General features: G+C 35.1%; 1 protein-coding gene across 2 annotated transcripts in view; it reads left to right on the forward strand.

Annotated features, from left to right (window-relative positions):
- The window catches only part of LOC131040026 (1-acyl-sn-glycerol-3-phosphate acyltransferase LPAT1, chloroplastic), an 80,188-nt gene extending 59,310 nt beyond the window's left edge, over positions 1 to 20,878 (forward strand). For both annotated transcript variants that reach the window (XM_057972899.2, XM_057972900.2), the window contains exon 6: positions 20,491 to 20,878. The gene's annotated coding sequence lies outside the window, so the exon portion shown is untranslated. The remainder of the gene's footprint in view (positions 1 to 20,490) is intronic.
- Positions 20,879 to 21,097: the final 219 nt, after the last annotated feature.

Genomic DNA, 21,097 nt, shown 5'->3' on the forward strand with positions numbered 1-21,097 from the left:
AGAATCATGCTCTCTTTGTGTTCAAGACAATCCAATACAAAATCCATACCTATGTCTTCCCAAGGTTTCTGTGGAACTAGTAATGGCTGGTATAAACCAATATTTGGGCTTTTCCTTTTGCAACTTGATGAGTTCTGCAGTCTTGAATATATTTTTAGCCAAAAATAGCTTTTAGTCACCAATGCAATTGTCTTATCTATTTCAAAATGGCTTGCAACTACCACTATGCTGTTCTTTGATCAAATTCTCCTTCATTGAGTTTTTGGCATACACAATTGATTACTTTTGAACAACTTACCATTCTAAATCAAATAATCAAGCCACTTACTTTTGTCCACACTTATTGGTTCTTTACATGCTCTCCATGCTTCCACAAAATTGAGATCATCTTCATACAAATGCTTCAACTTTTCAAATCTAATTGCCTTTACCCTCATTTTCATAACCAAACTTTGTCACCATTTTAATGCATCAACAACCTTGTTTGATTTCCCAATCCTATGCTTCAACACAAAAGTATATCTCTGTATAAATTCGATCCAGCTCATATGTCTCCAATTCAAGTTACTTTGGTTGTTCAAATACTACAATGCCTAGTGATCAGTGTTCAACACAAAATCTTTTGGCAACAAGTAATGTTTCTACTTGTTCAATGCTTGGATCATGGCCTAAAACTCGTCATAGATTGAATATCTCTTCCTTGCATCATTCAACTTCTCATTGAAATAAGCAACTGGTTTGTCCTCTTGGCTCAACTTGCTCCTATTGAACTTCCAATTGCATCATAGTCAACTTGAAATACCTTTCTAAGATCTTGTAAAGCTAACAGTAGTAATTTTGTGATCTCCTTCAATACCTTAAAGCTTCTATTTGCTCTTGATGTCCATCTAAATTCTTTCTATCTCCTCCCATTGTCTCAATTAACAATGCACAAACACCACTGGATTTTCTGATGAAATTTCTAAAATAACTTGCCAAGCCATGGAAAGATTTGATCTCCCCAACAATTACGATTGTAGGTCACTCAACAATTGCCTCGAGTTTTGCTGGATACATGTTCAAATCTTCAGCTGAAATCCCAAGTATACCGTTTTTATTTTAATGAAACTATGCTTCTTCACATTGATCAATAATTTTTCCTCTCTCAACCTTTGCAATACTAGTCTTAATATGTTCCATGTTTTTCCACCTTAGTCTAATATTGCTGTAGGTGTTTAATCTTCATAAGAATAATTTGCTGAGTGTTGTAAGAAGAGTTAATCTAAAAATCTATAGCTGGTGAATCAGTACAGTTAAGAATCCAATGATCTTTGGATCAATTGGTATTACAGCCTTAAGTTTCTGATTGGATGATTAAGGTTTGGACAGTTTATGCCATCCACAAGGTAAGGAGGCAATGAGAATTTAGTTTTTTACAAACATGGGATTGGAGCAAGGTACTGGAGCAGGGATGGAAGAGAAATGGCAAGAGAAGGAGAGGAGGAAGGCGAAGTCTGGTTTAGAAGACTTGAAGAAGATGTGGCTAGGATCTCTAGTTTAGTGGGGAAGCTAGACTGGATAGAGAGTTTCATGCAAGCTTTGTCTGAAAAAATGGGGATACGTAAGCCTGAGGAAGAAAAATGATTAGTGGAAATTGAACTAGAGCAAGGAGAGTCATCAGCATGAAGTGTGTTTAAGGTTGAAGCTGAGATTGAAATATAGCCATATGAGAGATTTGTGCTGAGAAATTGGATCAATGGATATCTCAAATGGAGGTGTATTGCAGTCTTTGTAAGCAAGCTTGTCATAAAAAAATGGAGTGTTTTGGAGGTTCATTGCAGCCTTGGCTGAGAAAATGGTAATGCTTAAGCCTGAGGAAGAAGAAGAACGATTAGTGAAAATTGAACTGGAGCAAGGAGAGTCATCACTATGGAGTGTGTTTAAGGTTGAAGCTGAGATTGACATTTAGCCATATGTCAGATATTTGTGTTGAGAAATTGGATCAGTGGATATCTCAAATGGAGGTGTATTGTAGCCTTTGTAAGCTTACTCCTCATCAACAAATTTCGTTTGCTAGGCTCAACTTATCAAAATGTCTTATGAGAGTTAGGCTCAACTTATCAAATCTTCAAATAGGGAAAATTTTATGAAAATTATTACAGCAATTTTATCCCATTTGTTATGAAGAGGGTGGAGTTATTCAATGGCATTACTTTTGACAACAAGGACCAATTGACCACTATTCCTCTTCTACAATCTTGGATAAAGTAGAACATCCAGCCCTCAAATAAGGCACCCTGAGGCATCCCCATCACTCGATTGAGCAAAAATATCAGGTCACTATATTCATCTTTGAAGTCCATACATAAGAGCCTCTTGGGAACCTTAGAATAGTGAGGCCTAGGCTCGATTATCGATTCTTTATTCACACATGTCATGCATGCTTCCGCCTTCTTCAGGAGCTTGGCTTCATATTCATCCTTGGTTTTCTCTCGCATATCCGCACTCCTGGGGATCCAAACACTTCCATGATCACATCTTCAGCAAGGTATGCAAGCACGACACCTTTAGGTGATCTGATCATTTGGGTCATCGAGTTGTAGTGCTTTGCACACTCCACAATTAGCTCACTGCATTGTATGGAAATTATGGATGGAGGAAAGCCAGCCGCTTGGTATATGCCACTCTTCATGATATTGGCGGAAAGTGTGGAAGGAAGTTGATTCTTCACTCCGAACATCCTTCGCCGCATTTGCTCCATATCCAGGAATTCCATGTTTGTATCCGTAATTTTCTTCCATCGGGATGACAACTGTGAATCTGGATAGAAACTGTTTTGCACTATCCTTAATTGTTCCTTCCTCTCAGCAATCCCTGCCTTAGACATGGCACCTGTATGAAACTCGAAGTCAATATCATCTCTTTTGGAGAAAGGTTTTGTTTTAACTACTAGAGTATTCTAGTATTAATCCAAGTAAAGATATAGCTCCTCCTAGTTTTTGTGCCAGGAAACCTTTAACTACTTTCCTTTGAGTGTTCAAACTTCAAAGATTATGCCCATTGTAACTAATTGGACAAACACTTAAAACAATGTGTTAAAGGTTTCAACAATGTGTTTCCAGAATTATCCAAGTTCTGATTTTTAATGATTTTGACCTAAAATGAGAAATTCTAACACTGTTTATCACGAATTATGGAAACAACATAAGATTTGATAAAAAATAGGGTCTAAAACCCTCATAAATCTCCATTTTCAGACTTGCATAGGGTCTGATCATAAAAGCAAAGTCTGAAGACAAGCTGGTATACTCAGAAAATGTAGAAATGAGGTCAAAAGAGTATACCAGAAGTCTGAATACACTCGGAAAAAAGGTGTGTAAGTCTGATTTTCAATTCCAAAGTCTGAATACACCTTCCAAGGTTAAAATTTGACTCCAAAAAGTCTGAAGACACCTTGCAAATCACAAGAATTAGTGACTGGAAGTAGTCACAGCCATGAAGTATGCTTGCATTTGAATGGTTTTACCTCTCCAAGGTCAAAAATCGCTACGTTTGGGCAAGACTATGCAGCTGGAAGTGAAAAATTGGTCTGAAGACAACTTAGAAAAATGAAGTTTCAGACTGTAACAGCAATGGCTTTTACACACAGTGTCCCAAAACTCTATAAATTTGGTGTCCAAAAAATATCGCCTAAGTGTGAGGATGACTAGAAATGAAAATCAAGTCTGAAAATATGAAGTTCCAGCAATAGACCAGCAATGTTGGCCAAAAATGGTGCCGAAACCTCTCAGTTAATGGCTGCCAGAAAACACTTAAAACAAAATTATCATGATTCCCAGTCATGGCACCAAGCAAGGTGACCAAGAAATGCCCCAAAAATCACCCCTTTAAGTCTGCAATTCCTCTTCAAGAATGGTGTCAAATTGACACTTGGGCAAAAATCTCTCAGCTGGGAACTCCAATCAGCCTCCAATGGTGTCTTCAATCAGTCACATCAGCAAGATATAATAATATTATATTGCTGGCTGGGTCCCTTTATTCATACTTTTACCTTGAAACTTCACCACACAAGCAATGTGGGAAAAAAAGTTGCCCTTATAGCCACTTTGGGAAAATCAATTTGCCTTGGGATAAAAAAATTATCATTAGATAATTGTTGCCAGGCATTAAATAATTGTAACAAGGCACACTTAGCATTTAAATCATCCACTTTGCATTAAATTTAAGGCAGCTGGGGAAATTCGTTCCTTGTTTTGACACACTTTGCATTAAAATTCGCCATAACTCATCACCAATAACCATTTGGGGAAAATCAATCCCCATCAGGAAGCATTAACTCACTTCATTTCATTTACTAAGTCCCCCAAATCCACTTTGGGGACAATCAACCCCCATTTGGACACTTAAAATTCATCATTTTCTTCGTTTTGTTCAGAAAACTTACCTTGGGGAAAAACGTGGGTCATCTGGATACCCAAGTCTTGTTCATTTCGTTACTTTTGTCCACATATCTCATTTTGGGGAAAATCGATCCCCATTTTGACAATCATTTGCATTCATTTCCTTGAATTTATTTACAAATTGGTTTTGGGGAAAAACGACCCCCATCGGGACAAAGAATTTTGTCCGCATTTAAGTTCATCATTCATTCCTGGGGAAATTTGCACCTCAGTTTAATCTTGGGCCTCCCAGTGGAAAAACATGATCTATTAGGACAAATCTCAAGATACTTGGGGAAAAACACCCTTCATCTGGAAAATGAGTGGGGAAAATCATGACCAATCGGGAAAAAGTCCCTTTATGCCTTAAAACTCAAGAAAAAATGTCCTTCATCAGAAAAATCTCATTTTAGACTTTAATTTCATGTTTTCCATCAAGATTTTGATGATTTTCACATCACTAAGTATCCAAACATGTCAAATTTGATCGTTGTATATTAGGACATTCACCATTTTAACTAGATTTTGAGCAAGAAAATTGGGATCCATCGAGAAAATTTGCAATTTTGACTTAATTTACCTACCAGGATTGGAAAAACAACTTCTAAAGGTTCTCTTGATGCTTAGGCACAAAAATATCACCGACGTAGACATACTTAGGCATGTTAACGCTCAAATCACACTTATTGCAACTTCTAGACTTCAAAATTTTAGGATCACTCTAACAATTTTGACATTTTTACATGCTTGATCCTATTCAAAATTCAAAACCCTAATTGCACCTTAGGCATGATCGTTTCAAAATTGAGACTTAGGCTTTTGAAAGTTCAAAATTTGCCCCTGACTGCCAAAAACCCTAAACTAACACAACACAGAAAACAGGAGAGAGGGGGTTCCCGTTTGCAATGGGGCGATGTGTGTAAAGGTCACAACAGTATCCTAATCCTCATATACATGAAGTTAATAAGGCTCAATAATACATTCAAGCTTTGAGTTTGATTGTTATTTCCAAATCCACCGAGTCTACTTCCCCACCAAGCTTTTGCTAAATCCTTTAAATGCTCTTGACCTTGTTTTAGATTTGTATTAGGCATTCAACTAAAGAAGAAAATCAAAGTTGAAATTGAAGATGATGATGTTGTCACGTGCATTGGACTTCAGGCTACTTCATATGAGTATATAAAGTTTTGGTTGTTACAAGGTTTTGGTGATATGTTTTAAAATTTTTGAAGTCTTGAAAGTTTGAGATGTAAATAACTGTTATGGAAAGGGTTGTGGCCATTTGTTTTTCTCAACTTAGAAAAATAAAAAATGCTTTTGGAAAAAATGTGTACAATTTTCTGAATCAATGTTTCAGACCACTTCCCCTTTTTTTGAATTAATGTTTCAGACCACCTCCCACTTTTTTGATGTGACGTGTAACTATAATTGTAGTAAAGGGGTGGGTTGTAATGGTGTGAGTGTGTTCACAAAACTACTTAACATAAATATGATGGCTATTTACTAGTCAAATTAATAAATTGTAATGAAATATAGAGGATATTTAAATATTTATATTGGCTTTTATATTATGATCTATTTAAAAAAATTACATTAAATAATGTAAAATACCTTATGTATTTAAATACTATATTTGTATGCTAATTATTATAAAGGGCTTGGAGAGGTCATTTACAAGCTATAGAAAATCTGCTTAGTACTATAAAGTTTCATATTCTGAGTTAACTTTTTTGCGAAAAATGTAAATATTGAGTTTGTTGTGAAACTTTTTCCCCAAAGTGAAAGAAAGCTATTTTTCCATGAAATGACCCTTTAAAATTAAAAGGGAGATAGTAGAATAAAGGATATTATGCTTCTTTGGTTAAAATGGGCATTTAATAATACGTATTTAGATACTCTTTTAGAAAGGGTAGGTATAAATGTATTTATTAAATAACTATTAAAGACAACTATGCGAAAGGGTGTGATGATTTGAAAACCACCCTTAAAGGTTTATATAAAGCATTTATGTGAGACTTGAAAAGGGACATGGAGATCACTCAAGGAAGGTGGTAAATTGGTGGGCGATGGGCATTGGAGAAGGGGACAAATAGGATGTGTCCAACTCAGGATACAAAATACACTTGGGATTGTCTTGGCCAGGGCTTTAGTGTGAGTAGGCACATGCTGTGTTTCTATACAGGTTCTCTAGAGTTTTCCATAGCTATGAGGGCCAAGACCATTGAAATCTTCCTACAATGAGAGTGGCCTATCCAAGTGCATTGATTCAGACAAGTGTTGAACTTATTATTATTCAAAGACATTTACAATTAGAAATAAATGAGATGGAATTGATTTAATTAAATTCTCTGAAGATTGTATTTGTTCCCTTTTTATCATATTCATATTTACAATTAGAAATAAATGAGATGGAATTGATTTAATTAGATTCTCTGAAGATTGTATTTGTTCCCTTTTTATCATATTCATATTATTGGATGGCAATTTATATATATTGATGATGGTGATAAAAATTTGCTTAAGTTTTAAGCTAGTTAATGTTGAAGATTGGCAATGTCGGTCATCACTTCCAACCTGAGGAGGACAAATATGTAAGTGGCCTAATCAGCTTAATTGACAAAGAGGGAGTGTTGATGCTATGGTCGGATTCCTTCAAGCTGACATCGACAACATAAAGGTTGTGATAATATTGTGATAATATAATATAATTATATTTATTGTGATAATATTATTATTGAGAGATAATTTTATTATATTATTATATGATAATATAATTATATTAAAATTATATTATATAATTATTAAATTATTATTATGAGATAATATAATTATATTATTATATGATAATATAATTATATTATAAATATATTTTATAATTATTATATTATATGATAATATAATAATAATTATATTATTATTAATAATATGATTATTGGAGACCAACTTGAAAGAGTGGTGACCCTTGGTGAAGGGGCACCACCGATAGGTATAAAGGAAGAATAAATCTTCCTCTCTAAAGGTATTGAAGAAAAGAAATAATATACTCAGAATTTGTATACCTCAAATTAACATGGTATCAGAGCAGGTTCCTTTGGAGAGAGCCTTACAGCTTAAAGGAAGATCCTAAAAGGCACTATGACAAATTACTATACAGCAATCTGAGTAACAGAGACTGGTGTAGTCATTGTCCCTGAGAAAATAAAAGACATGGGAGTGGAAGATGTGTTTGTTGGTGTGTATCTGACTTACATGACAGCGACCTGCATGATCTTAAAGGAAGCAGCGATTATATAAAGAAACCGATATTGCTTGCATGCAAGTGAATCTTCCAAGCCGTTCCATTACACCATCAGGTTGAGGCGATACTCAGCGATTTTGATCTTGAGCAACTATAGCCTTAAGATTGATCATTTCATTTGATCAATCTAAAATCAATATTGCCTTAAGTTATTTGATTTTCAATACAGTTATTAGTGAATTATTTTAATAGTGATTTTGCTTTGATCAACTTTGTGGCAACGACTTTCAAAGTGAGGCAAATTCATCACATCGGTTGCACTTAAGAGGATATCGATCTCTGATTTCTTATTAGCGATTACCTCAGTACGATTCACATTGCAAATCTGTCTTGGACAACATCGATTTTGACATTGGCAAAGTGATAATGGCAAACCCTCAAGCTTGGGTTTAGTGATTGAGATTCATGTTTGACAGCAAATACATCTTCACAAAAAGTGATTACATTTTGACATATTAATTTCGAAATTCTGATCCAGCGATTTCAATCTAAGGCAAAGGCGAGATTCAAGATGAAACTGATTGATATCACCAGGCTCAACAATTCATCTTCCACTTGTAATAATTATATTCAAGACACAACACACTGTGACTTCAGTCTGCTTTGAGCCTGCGATTTTACAAGAGGCGAGATGATCATTTCAAAACTTCTGATCAACTATTGACAGTATTTACGAATCCAAGAAAAGTGATTTCAACAAATTCATGAGTGGTGATTTTGATTTCACCTACATATCATATTTTGTTCAATTCAAAACCGAATCGCACTGGGATCTTGTCTTTAGCAGAGAATTCATGACAGGCAGTGATGTGCATTCTGATATTAACAGTGATGAATGCCATTTGTAAATAAGGTTATGATAAATGCATAAGAAGCCGATTTTGATTTTGATCCAGTAAACCTTGTTTTGATCATAGGAGACTTAGATTGTCCTCAAGGCAAACTCATTGAGAGGCTAAAGGTTCAATCAACATCAACATTTAGTTTGTTATTGGAAAGACAACAAGTGCATTCATTGTTGATAATTTATATTTTTGTCAAAGCGATGATACGTATATGCAATGATCTCTCATAAAGACAACGTACAAGTGTTGGGATATAAATTAAAATAATCACCAAGATTTTTTGTGATTATTTTGACTCAAGACTGTGGTGGTGGTTTTATGAACAGACATTGATATCGACTATATCCAATGGTAAATTAATATATCATGATTTAGTGACAGCCGATGATGATTGAAGTGAACAGATTGACAACCTAAATGTGTTGTGATCTTCATGGTTGAATAAGATAGAGATTTGCTCTGTGACAGCAACATTCTGTTTGGTGACGATGACCTTCATGTCTTCATGAGCGGGTGTGGTGATCCGAAATGATATGTGAAGTGTTTCACATTTAGTGTGATCTAAACTGAAACAATAGACAATGAATCCTACGTAGAAGAAAGTTCAAAGAAGATTTGTTAATAAAAATTCAATTTTCTTATGAAGCGACTTCACAATAATATGGATGGACCAAGAAGCATGAGAGATTGCAACTTGATGCTTGCCACCATGAGACTAAGTTTGTGGCTGGGATCGTTAACTTAAAGAGGAGGAATCGGCATTCAGAGGGAGTCTGAAAATCCATCAGAAACAACCTTGGGCGAGGTATCTTCCATGATTGGAACCTTGTGAGCAAAGTATGCTTTCGTGACAGAGGGAGCAGCTAGAGAATCATGGTTTAGACTTTAGAGGGAGTGGACCATGTCAAGATGGTTTCTCTAGTGATCAGTCAAAGGACTATGATTCATGAGATGGAGTCCTATTTATGTAAGGTTGGAAGGCCTTTATGCTGACTTCTAGGTCAAAGCATGTGGAGATCAAGTATCACTATGTTTGAGACATGGTGGAAAGGTATGCTATTCACTAATGTATTCTCCTTTTCAAAAGATGTTTTAAAGTGTAAACTCTTGTGATTGTATTTCTCTTTGAGAGAGACTTAAGGAGAAAGCCCTTATCTACACCCTCTGATATGGTTCATGGTGGATTTCATGTGTGTGACTCCATGACAATTTTGGTTCAGTGCTTGATGAGCCCCTGTGAACATTATTGTGAGGTGACGATCTCTCAATAGTGAACACTTGTACATCTGATCATTATCGTAAGGTGATGATCTTACGATATTGATTGATCATACCATTATGATGGATATCATGGGACGTGATATCTATGGATATGTCATAATGGCTTATATCTCTAGTAGTAATATCTATGGATATGCCATAATGGTGGATATCATGTGACCTGATATCCATGGATAAGCCATAATGGTGGATATTACATAAAGAGATATTCATGGTGGATTTCATGTGACGTGAAATCTGTGGACATGCCATGTAGTGATATCTATGGATATGCCATAATGGTGGGTATCATGTGAAGTGATATCTATGGATAAGCCATAATGGCGGATATTATTTAAGGGATCTCTATGGTGGATATCACGTGAGGTGATATCTATGGATGAACCATAATGGTTGATATCACGTGAGGTGATATATATTTCCTTTCCACATATGTATGTAGCCATTGTGGTCAAATGTCACAATAAGGTGATGTGATATCACAATAAGGTGATAAGCCTCTTGCTTGCTCATGAGTATAGTCTGTGTTGGTCATCTCGATGAGGTGATATGTCTTGTGCAGCTAGAAGTATCCTCCCTAGCTGAGAGGGAGTGTTGAAGATTGGCAGCGTCGGTCATCACTTCCAACCCGAGGAAGACAAATATGTAAGTGGCCTAATCAGCCTAAATGACTAAGAGGGAGTGTTGATGCTATGGTCGGATTCCTTCAGGCCGACATCGACAACATAAAGTTGTGATAATATAATATAATATAATTATATTATATTTATTGTGATAATATTATTATTGAGAGATAATATAATTATATTATATAATTATTATATTATTAGGGGAAGAGCACCCGTAGCCGTCATAGCTAACTTTGCGCACCCACAGATCCTAAACGGTACATCGGATTTTGATGTTTTTTTTAAGTTGTCTTCGTATGCGACTTAATTGCTTATAGCTATTGATCTGGCTTCTGGGTAGTAACGATGCACGCTGTGGAATCAGTTATGCGCACAAAGGTCAAAAAGTACACATTTCAAAGTGTCGCCTGATACCTAACTAAAAATGTTCCAGTAACTGTCAACTCAAAATCGCTAGTACTTGTTGACAAATGTCCCAATAGTGGTGCACAAATGGGGCCAATTATGAACAAAAAATTACAAAAAATGATGGGCTATTGGTACAAAACAAATTTGTTAATGGTGTTTTCTCTATGATGGCTATTGGGGGGTCAACATGACAATAAGGTGTCGTTTATTGGAACTATGTTATCTTCTCTTCCCCTATTATGAGATAATATAATTATATTATTATGTGATAATATAATTATATTATAAATATATTGTGTATTGAAGAAAAGAAATAATATTCTCAGAATTTGTATACCTCAAATTAACAGTTAACATTGATAAATAAGCATTTTGTGCATTTGCATCTAAATTATAGAAATACTATATAATATTATAACTTAAATAATAAGACCAATAAATCTGCTGCCATATAAAATTAACTCTGATATATCAAATTTATCCAATTTTATACATGGAGAAAAGTAGTATTATAGAGTTGGAGTATGAATTTTTAAAGAACACTTTTTTGGATGGTTGAGTCCCTAGCTTGAAACTAGTAGGTATAATCAGTTTTGTGATGTTAGGTATACCATTTATTTGAGTTTGTTTCATGGTATGATTATTTTGTGAAAAGCATAAGTATTAAGTTGGAGTATGAACTTTCAGAAGAACAAATTTTTTTTTTTGGATGAGTGAGTCCTTAGCTTTAAAGTAGTAGGTATAATCAGTTTTGTGATGTCAGTTATATCATTTTGATTTATCTGATTTAGTTTCAAGACATGGTTCAGTTTGTGGTTGCAAGTTTTATAATCTCTCAGCTAGAGGGGTGCTCAAGATTGCAGGGACCATGCCATTTGATGGCACATATTTTGTGATGTGCTTTGCTTTCAGAATATGAAGTTAATTTTTCAGCTGGTATATTACTTAGCAGCAAATGTGTACACTTTTGATGTACTTCATGCACACACTTGTGCCCTAAGTAGTTCTGGAGGTTGGGCAGGCATGAAAAAGTATAAGGCACGTGTTACAAACCTTAAGCAAATTTTATTTTAATATTTTTTATGAGTTGAAGCCCCAAAGACAAGTGTGTGCCATGTTGGCAGAAGAAGGTGAAGATCAGATAACTTCAACATGGGTGAATTGTCATGCTCACTTTTTTCTTACAAGTATTCATTATACCATTTTCACATCAGTCTATCTAGCAGGAATGTCTTGCTCCTCTAGAGCATTACAAGGCAACTTGAAATTGAGTCGAAATCTTGGAGTTCATTGTATTTTGAATGGATCAGATTGGTGAGGAAAACCAATGAGCAAAGAAGCAAATAATGCGAAAAAAATGTGATTATATGCAATTAATCACAAATCCGTAGGGATTCTGATTTTTTCCTTGTTAAAATCACATATCTCTAAAAAATCATTGATTGTCATTATTTGACCTAATTTTTCCCAATTTTCACACAATTAAAACCAACTTAAATAGTTTTTTTGTGTGCACTATATTTAACCATGCACGGTATGGTTTACGTTTGAAATATTCACACAATCCGGTACATTGACTTCGCATGATGTGATGGGAGGGCATTTTTTATTTGCCAGTGATGGTTTCTTTTTGTCCCCTTTTTTATTTAACATTATCAGTGGCATAAAACAAAAAAGTGTTTCATATATAAGTTTGCAGTTTGATATTGAAATGGATAACCAGAAGTTTCTGGTTTATAAATGAAATGGTGACTGCAGGTCTATAACTGTAGTATTTGACAAGTACATGAATTTGGTGTTTTAAATTTTCCTAGTATATGTTTTATTTTGTCAACTTTATGTTAGGAAGCTTCATTTATGTGAAATTGTTACTGCGACACATAGGTCACACTTGAAGTTTTGAAACTACCTTTTTAGATTTCCTTGGGTTACAAAAGGTGTTTGTCATAGAGGAGAGGGTGTTGGCCTATAAAAGGTTCATCTCTTCTAACATCCAAAATCATTAATTGTAGTGAACAGTGAAAATGCTCTCATTTCTCAATTTCACTTTGTAAATTCATTTTTCGGGTTCACCATTTTGCTCCACTGGAGTTCAACTTCGTATTGGCTTATGTAAGATATAAGATACTTTTTTCTGCCCTGTACCCTAATTTATTTTAGTGGCTATCAAACACTGCAGCAGCTTCACCATTTTAAATAGAGCAATCTTATTTCTAGTATTCTTTTCTCGTTAGTCCCCTTTCCCTACACACATAATCATTTCTTCTCCAATAAAACCTTGCTGCTTGCACAATAAGCAGCAACTCTTCCAGTTGCTCCAAGAATGTAGTTCTAAACTTCTATCATCCTGGAGATTGAATTTGAAGAGTTGCATTGATGCTGCAATGTTTCCTTGCAACCAACACCCTAGCATTTTGCTTTGTATGTCTAACACTGGTCAATTATTTCTGACCAAAAAAATAACTAAAGCCTGCCTGAATTTTGTTAAGATATAACCTATTCCAGGCAAAACATAAGTGTCAGGCAATTAGTCTCAATTTGTTATTTGCTACAAGGCTAAGAGCCATCTCTTATGTTGGTGTCTATCTATTCTTGGTCTCTAATGATTTAACGGTATTGATTTTAAGGACATTTATAATGGTTTGGAGAATTTCAAAGTACTTCCAACTTATTTAATTCACACCCAAACTTGGTTACTTTGGTTGAATCACTTTGGCAACGTTCACTGCCAATGTATCTCATCTTGTTTCTGGACATTGAACAAAGAACATATACAGATTGACAAGAGGATTTGAAATTTTAAGAACTATTAGCATCTAGTTATCATTTATGCACTATGAAGTATGCATTATGCAATGCAATGTGATCAGCGATATGAACATAAATGTCGAAAATCTATATTTCACAATTGATGGGCTAAACTCTCAATTTTATTTGCTTTCTATATCTCTATGCCATTGAAATGCCTTCAAATTTGAAAAAACAAACAAGTTTTTGTCCGTTATTCTACATTTTTTTATCTGTTTTTTTTTTTAAATTTGATTTTTTCCCCTAAATTTCAAATTTTAAAAAACATTTTATACTTTTGGTCTGCTGATTTTTTCCCCAAAAGATTTTTGTTGCTATGCCAATAAGTTCATGTGATTATTTTAGTGATAGTGCGATGTCTTTGAAAGACCTTAAGGGATACGTACAAGATAGAATATTTGGGCCACGCATACAATTTTTAGTCTTTAATGGGTTAATTTTTAAAAAATGGTTCTTCAGTCAAATTAGAGTACACAAGTGAATGAATAAGGATAAAGTTATATCATATATAAACACAGTCAACTGAAATTGTGGGTACATGGATGGAAATGTGGTTCACATTCCTATAATGGAGTTTCCTTGTAAGTATGGTCAAAATTTATCAGCATATGCAAAAAAAGATAGTAGTTCTTTTCTTTTTAAGTAAGTTTGGATCAACAGAAAGAGAAGCAGAAATGTTTATTGTCTCACAAAAATGTCCTTGGAAATGGCTCATCAGGAATGCTTTTAGAGAAAGAGGCTTATTTTATTCTCTTGGTTTAGTTGATTCCTGCGCTATTTATCTGTTCTATAGCTCATGATGGATATGATTCATATGGTATGGAATATTTTCATAGTTGATTAATGATTTTAATAAACTGTGTTAAATACTGGAGGTTCTCTGTAAGAACATTTATTGTCTCTTATAGTATGTACATGATATAAACTCTTAATTTATCTAGTTTATAAATTTTTTGCGTATGCGTAGAATCCAACTACAAGAAACTCAGGTTAATTACCCATATCAACTAGAATTCAGTCAAAAATAACTTCATCTTCACTTAGATAAATTAATCATTAAGCCATTGGCTTTCAAAGAATAAAAATTCTCTCAAGGCCTGGTGCAAATCACACAACTGGAGATAATTTCAATAGCAAAATGCTCATCAAAACATTGCACGTTATCCATAAGAAAAATAAATTGTTTTTAAGCACTGACGAAATTCAGCAGCTTGCAATTTTAAAATATTGTCAGATCTAATGTGTATGGATCATTTACTTGTGTCAACTGCAAAATAATAAATGCACAGTGAATCAACAAGCAGGCGTATGGTAAAAAGACAAAAGCTTGATAATATCTCATAATTCAGTCATGTTGTAAGGAGCTTAGATTTAATTATTTGGCAAGTTCAGATTTAACTAAGTTGAATCTTAAACCGAATTGTACCTTTGAACTGCTGTTGCGCAAGATCAACATAGTTACTCAAGGAGACATAAGACAATTTGGGAGGATTTTACCCATCCTCAAAGAGCTTTTTTCAGATTACCAAGACAGCTTATCACAGCACCTCTGTACATCCATTTAGAATATTGGCAAGGATGAGGCAGAGGTAATCTAATATTGGTAGTAAATCAGGTTCAGAGTCTGATTTTGATATAGGCAAGGATGAGGCAGAGGCATAGTGGTAGTAGATCTTAGATTGTCTACATTTTCATTCTGTATTTATAGCCATTTGGTCTGTTTTTTTTTTATGTTGGTCCAGACCTGCGAGCATGGCAGTCCAGCAAGGGCACGAAGCCCTTGAGCACACCAGCCCAGTGAGGGCCTTCACAAAGTAGATTTTGCCACCCGATATGGGGGCACGAGCCTATAGGCTGAAAGCTCTTTGGCTAAAAGCCAAGGACTGAGGGGTATCCATTCTGCTAAATTTGGCAAGGGCACGATCTCAGCGTCATCCCTTATGATGTTGGAGCTGCGCGCACTTAGCAAGACTTGATCCTTGGTGGGCTCATTTGGAGCCATTCAACTTCACCAGTGGACCAAGGGCCCATTGACCATTTGGCTTTTTCATTTTGTTGTATTAGATATATCTACATTGGTAATGAAATCTGAAACTGAAATGATTAGATACTGAAAGTTTGTTAATTTGTATATTGACTCATGTAAGTTTTGAATTCGGCTCTAATGTTTCATATTATGGTTCTTTTATTGTTATGATGAATACGTCATGTGAATAATTGAAATTTCCATATTTAATTTTTTTTTCCCTATTGTTAATTGCTGCCTTTCTTAAAAAAGTCTCTCCTACCTGTTGATGTGTTTTTTATGACAGCGTCGAACACATAATAAAGTTGCCTAATGGTCACTTAACTCTCTTGATCAAAGTACGATTGTATGCTAAGATTACAATAAGTTCAAACAATTGACTCCAAGGTTCCTATCTGCAATGGTTGTGACTCAGTTGGCTTGATGTGATATGCTGGTAATCCAAGGGGACTTACGTTTGGATCGTGCTTTCACTTCTTTGTTGTGGCTGGAACTTCATCATCGGATATAGCAATTCTGTGATGCTTTTGCTTCGGATGAACTAAACTGAAATGAATTGAAAATGAAGGGGAAAGGGTTAGAAGGATCTAAATCTACTTCTAAGGGTAGTGATATCAATAGATAATTTGCTTTAGTGGACAAATTCCAAATAAACCAAGCTCTGCTTCGCCAAGTTTAACTACAACTTCACAAGAACTGGTCCAATCTTCTAAGGATGTTGAAGGATTTTCACATTGAGAAAGTGCATTTGAATACCCAACACGACACAATCCAAACGACTATTCACAATAAAACTTAGCACAAATTTGGTGGCTAAAGCTAACTTTACACAGCAACTTATAATCAACAAGATGCAAAAAGTATGAACCATGAAAATTCATCAAACACCATTACATTCTCCTTTGAAGTCAAAGCACTATACTACTACTCTAAGTGAGGAAGGTGAAACCATGCAAGTTTTGAAAAATAACTTAGGTGGACACCATCAGAGATCAATGTGTCATTGTTATTATCTCAAAACATATCACAACATTTTCATACAAATCTCCCTCCCTTTACAAATGAAGGGGTCACCCCCTTATATAGGCTTCCAACCTCGATTACATGCAAACCCTAATTAGGGTTTTCCTTGAAAGATTCCCCACACATGATGCAACAACGTGGGAATCAACAATAAATGCTCATTATGCCCATGCAATTAATTACATTCCTGCCAAAAATGGCGTCCATTATGCATTGAATGCACCACTACTTTCAAATTCGCCCAACATGTAATGAATATTCCTCCATGCGAAATCACCCATGATGCCATAAATGCACCATCATCTCCACATGCGATGACAACATGCAAAAGAATCTGCCATAATGTTATAAATGTGGCGGCTACATGCAAAAAGAGGCTCCATTAATTGAACATGCGTTGACCCAATTGCCACTTGGCGAGAAACCCTTGGAGAGAGAAAATTTATAGAGATAAAATTTAATCCAGGAAGAATTTTCTTGAGATTTTGAATTTGCCTTGTTCCAGGGAAGCTTTTTCATCAATTTTGCACATTTCCTATTTTTTAGGAAAATTTTCAAATTAGGGTTCAGGGTCCAAGAGAGAGAAAATTATATCACGAATCCAAATCTATCATCATTTTGAAATTCGGATGATTTTTGATGCCTGAAAATGAATTTTTCAAAATTTTTCCCAGGGAGAAATTTCTTGTTCAGTTCATCCTTGATTCCTTCCTTGCCTTAGAAATTTTATCTTCAATTCATCCTTGGGTGTGATTTCTTCCTTGCTTGGAATTTCGTCTTGAAGGAAGGAATTTTCAACACTTAGTCAATTTTTAACCTTTCTTGAAATTCTGTCCTGAAGTAGTCAATTTTTCACCTTTCTTGGAATTCTGTCTTGAAGGAAGAAATTTCCAACACTTTGCCAAATTTTCACCTTTTCCAATAATTCTATCCTGAAGGAAGGAATTTCCAACACTTAGTCAAATTTTCACCTTTCGTGGAATTCTGTCCTGAAGGAAGAAATTTCCAACACTTGGTCAATTTTTCACCTTTCCTATTTTTTTTAGGAATTTTTCCATTTTTAGCTGCGGGATTCAGTTTAGAGAAAACTTCTCTTTACTTGGCCAATTTTTCTTCTCGTCTTGAAATTTCTTTTTTCTTTGGAGAATTTCCATGCTTGGGAGGAGAATTTTGAATTCTTCCCTGAGGGGATTTTCCTTCTTTCAATTTCTTCCTTGGGCGTGATTTCTTCCTTGCTTGGAACTCCAATCTTGTGTGTTAGAATGACTATATGGAGAAATTTTCTTTTCTTGCTTTCCCTTCCTGCCTTCCACTCAACGCTTTGGCATGGAAATCATATGGCGAAGGAATTTGACCTTTTTTGACCTTTCCATGGTGCCTTGGGATTCAACTTTCTTTCCTTGACCTGGGCATGAATTTGATGTCTCGGAGAAATTTTTAATCAATTTTCTTGTTTTTCCATGACCTCTTCATTTTAGCGCCTATCACTTGACTTGGGCTGAATTTCATGCTTGAGGAGGAACTTTGACTGGGCTTGACTTTCCTTGGAACCTTGGTTTTGGCACCCATCACCTGACTTGGGTGCTAGAATGGCATGGCGCAAGAAAACTTGGTGTGGAGGAAAATTCCTCCACACCCCAACTTGAGTGCTCTACCTTGCACTTGGGTGCTATTTCATGTAGGTGGAGGAAAATGTGTTGTAATTACTCCACAACACCAATTTGGTGCCCTCTCTCATGAATGAGCACTAATTTCACCTTGTCATGGAGGAAAATGGCCATATTTTGGCACCCACCCATCTTTGGATGGATTTCTCTGCCTTAGGAATTCTAGCTTGATTTTTCATCCATACTTGGTCAATTTTTGCCCATTCTTGGATTAGGATGCCATATTGGGATTTGAAATGGTTTTTACTTTTGGAATAGGCGTCTATCCTTGGCCATTTTTTGATCAATTGGCCTGTTTTTTCGAACTTTCCGTATTTAGCAATGTTCAGGAATGCTCAGTATTCAGTGTTTGTCTGCAAAGAACCTGCCACAAATAGACTTACCCAAAATAGTAAGTGTTTCAAAATGTTAGGATTATGACAAAACATGCCATAAAAGCACTTACTAAAAATGGAAATGGCTAAAAATAGTAAGTTTGATTTTTGGCAAAATTAGACCAATCCGGGAGGCAATGAAATCCCTAAAAAATAGGAATGCTCAATTTCTAAAACCCTAAAGGAAAGGCCTCAAATCCAAGTCTGAAGGATGAAACCCTAAAACGGACAAAACAAACTCCAGACTTAGCCAAATTTGCTCAAATGAGCTGCAAACTCGATCAACTTAACCCCAAAACACTTGCAAATTGAGGAGACCGAAGAGACTGCTGCGAAAAGACCCAACAACAAAACCTAAAGATTGAGTGGGCCTAAAAAGTAGGGGGGGCCCATTTGGAATGGGGCGATGTGTGAAAACATCACAACACTACCGTCATGGAAACATGCCACATCATTTCCTGCCATCCCCATCTCAGAAACTCAGTGCAACATACATACATATATGTGTTGTGTGTGCGTGCGTGTAATAGTATCATCTATGGATGTTTGCATGCTATATCCTATCCAGTGTTCCATATTTTCTGTATTCCTGGTTTTGTGTCATCATTTGTCTCCATTTTACTTTTCTTCTGTTGATCAGCTGGAGGATGGTTGCATTATACAAAATACCTGAATTTGTTTTGTAGCAAATACAATTATTTGAAGGCTTGAAGCATTTTGCATATGAGAGCATCTTGGAAATGATTTTGTTGAAGTTCCTTGCTTTTTTGAAATTCAGTGTATCTTCTGATCCAATTTTCAATTTCAATTCTTCATGTCTAAATATTGTAATTATATAGTAGATTAGTTGCACACTTTATTTGACACAAAAAGTGTATTTCTATTCTGATTTTGAAATTTTCCAAACTACAATACCAATATTGATTTTCAATCTAATGACAATTATGGTTTGAGTTGGCATTCTCTCCTATTTATTGGGTGTAGTGAGTACCATATGGTAAAGATTTTAGTTATGAATCATGGCAGTAACTAGCCGAGTCTTCCCAAAAAACAGAATTTTCTTTTTAAAATGGCATTAATTTTTTTCTTAATATATTACATATTTTCAAATAATTACCAAGGTTTTTTGCCAAGTCCGAGTTCGAGTAAAATTCAGCTTGTTGGGTCTTCGTTGAATCCAAATCTCATGACCGCGGGTAAAATAGTCTGACTTCCATTACCTAGAGAGGTGGGCTCTTCCTGTGTAACAATAGTTAATTTTTTATGGATATTTTTGCACCTATATATATACTTTTTGGAGATCAAATTTATGGTGTTCATGCTTCAGTTAGGGGAAGCTTTGGAAATTTGGAAATTCATTTATCTCGTCCTAATCATTTTCATAAGACATTAGTGTGCCTGTTCTAGCAAAATATACTTAAACCTTATCAAATTATTCAAGGTGTTTTATTCTTGTATAAGGATTCATGTATTCCGATATTTCTCTCACCTATAGAAAAGTTATTTGGTAATAATTTATATCCTTTCCAAATGGTTTTAAAGGAATATCTTGTTTAGAAAGAACATATTCATGGTATGTTGGGTCATATTTAGGTTATATTTGAAAGTTGAAAAATGTGATGATCAGATTAGCATTGATTTTTTTGGGAAGCTTGACCAATATGGCATGCTTTTGTACAGACTGATTTGAATGTACCTTGATATTTGTGACAGAAATGAACTAATGCATGGAAGGGAAACACCCTATACCGGATTGGAGATGATACATTCTTCCATGATGTCATTATGGCTCGTCAAACTTTTTACCATGGAGACTAGACAATAAAGCTGCGAGGAATGTATTTTTTTCGGATACTGCTGGAAACTAAATAAAAATGTGCATTAGCTCTGCTGTGATAACTTCTAAAAAATACAATGCACATGACTTTTGTGGATGAGTTTCCATGTTGTATTGGCATTTTATTCGCATGTAACTCTAATTTATGTTGATGTTTCACTGCTTCTCAAGCTGGAAGCTGTGATGCTTTCTAAAATGTCGGTATATTATATTTTGCATTGCAATATCCACAATAATGAAATTGGCACTTTCTTGAGCATTAAACTGCTATAAATGGAGGGTTTTAGTTTTCTTTTCCCAGCTCAATTGACATGAAATGCACTTCTTGTCAACAATACAATACTTTTTAATGATAATTTATTTCTGATTTCTGATGCTGCCCAAGCTTGTATTTTGTAGTTTTATGTCATATTTTATGATTCAAAACTAACTTGTGAGGATTTTGTTTGATGAGAGCCAACATGGGGATGATTAAGCCCACAA

Source organism: Cryptomeria japonica, chromosome 11 (assembly GCF_030272615.1).
Source record: "Cryptomeria japonica chromosome 11, Sugi_1.0, whole genome shotgun sequence".
NCBI classification, from domain to species: Eukaryota; Viridiplantae; Streptophyta; class Pinopsida; order Cupressales; family Cupressaceae; genus Cryptomeria; species Cryptomeria japonica.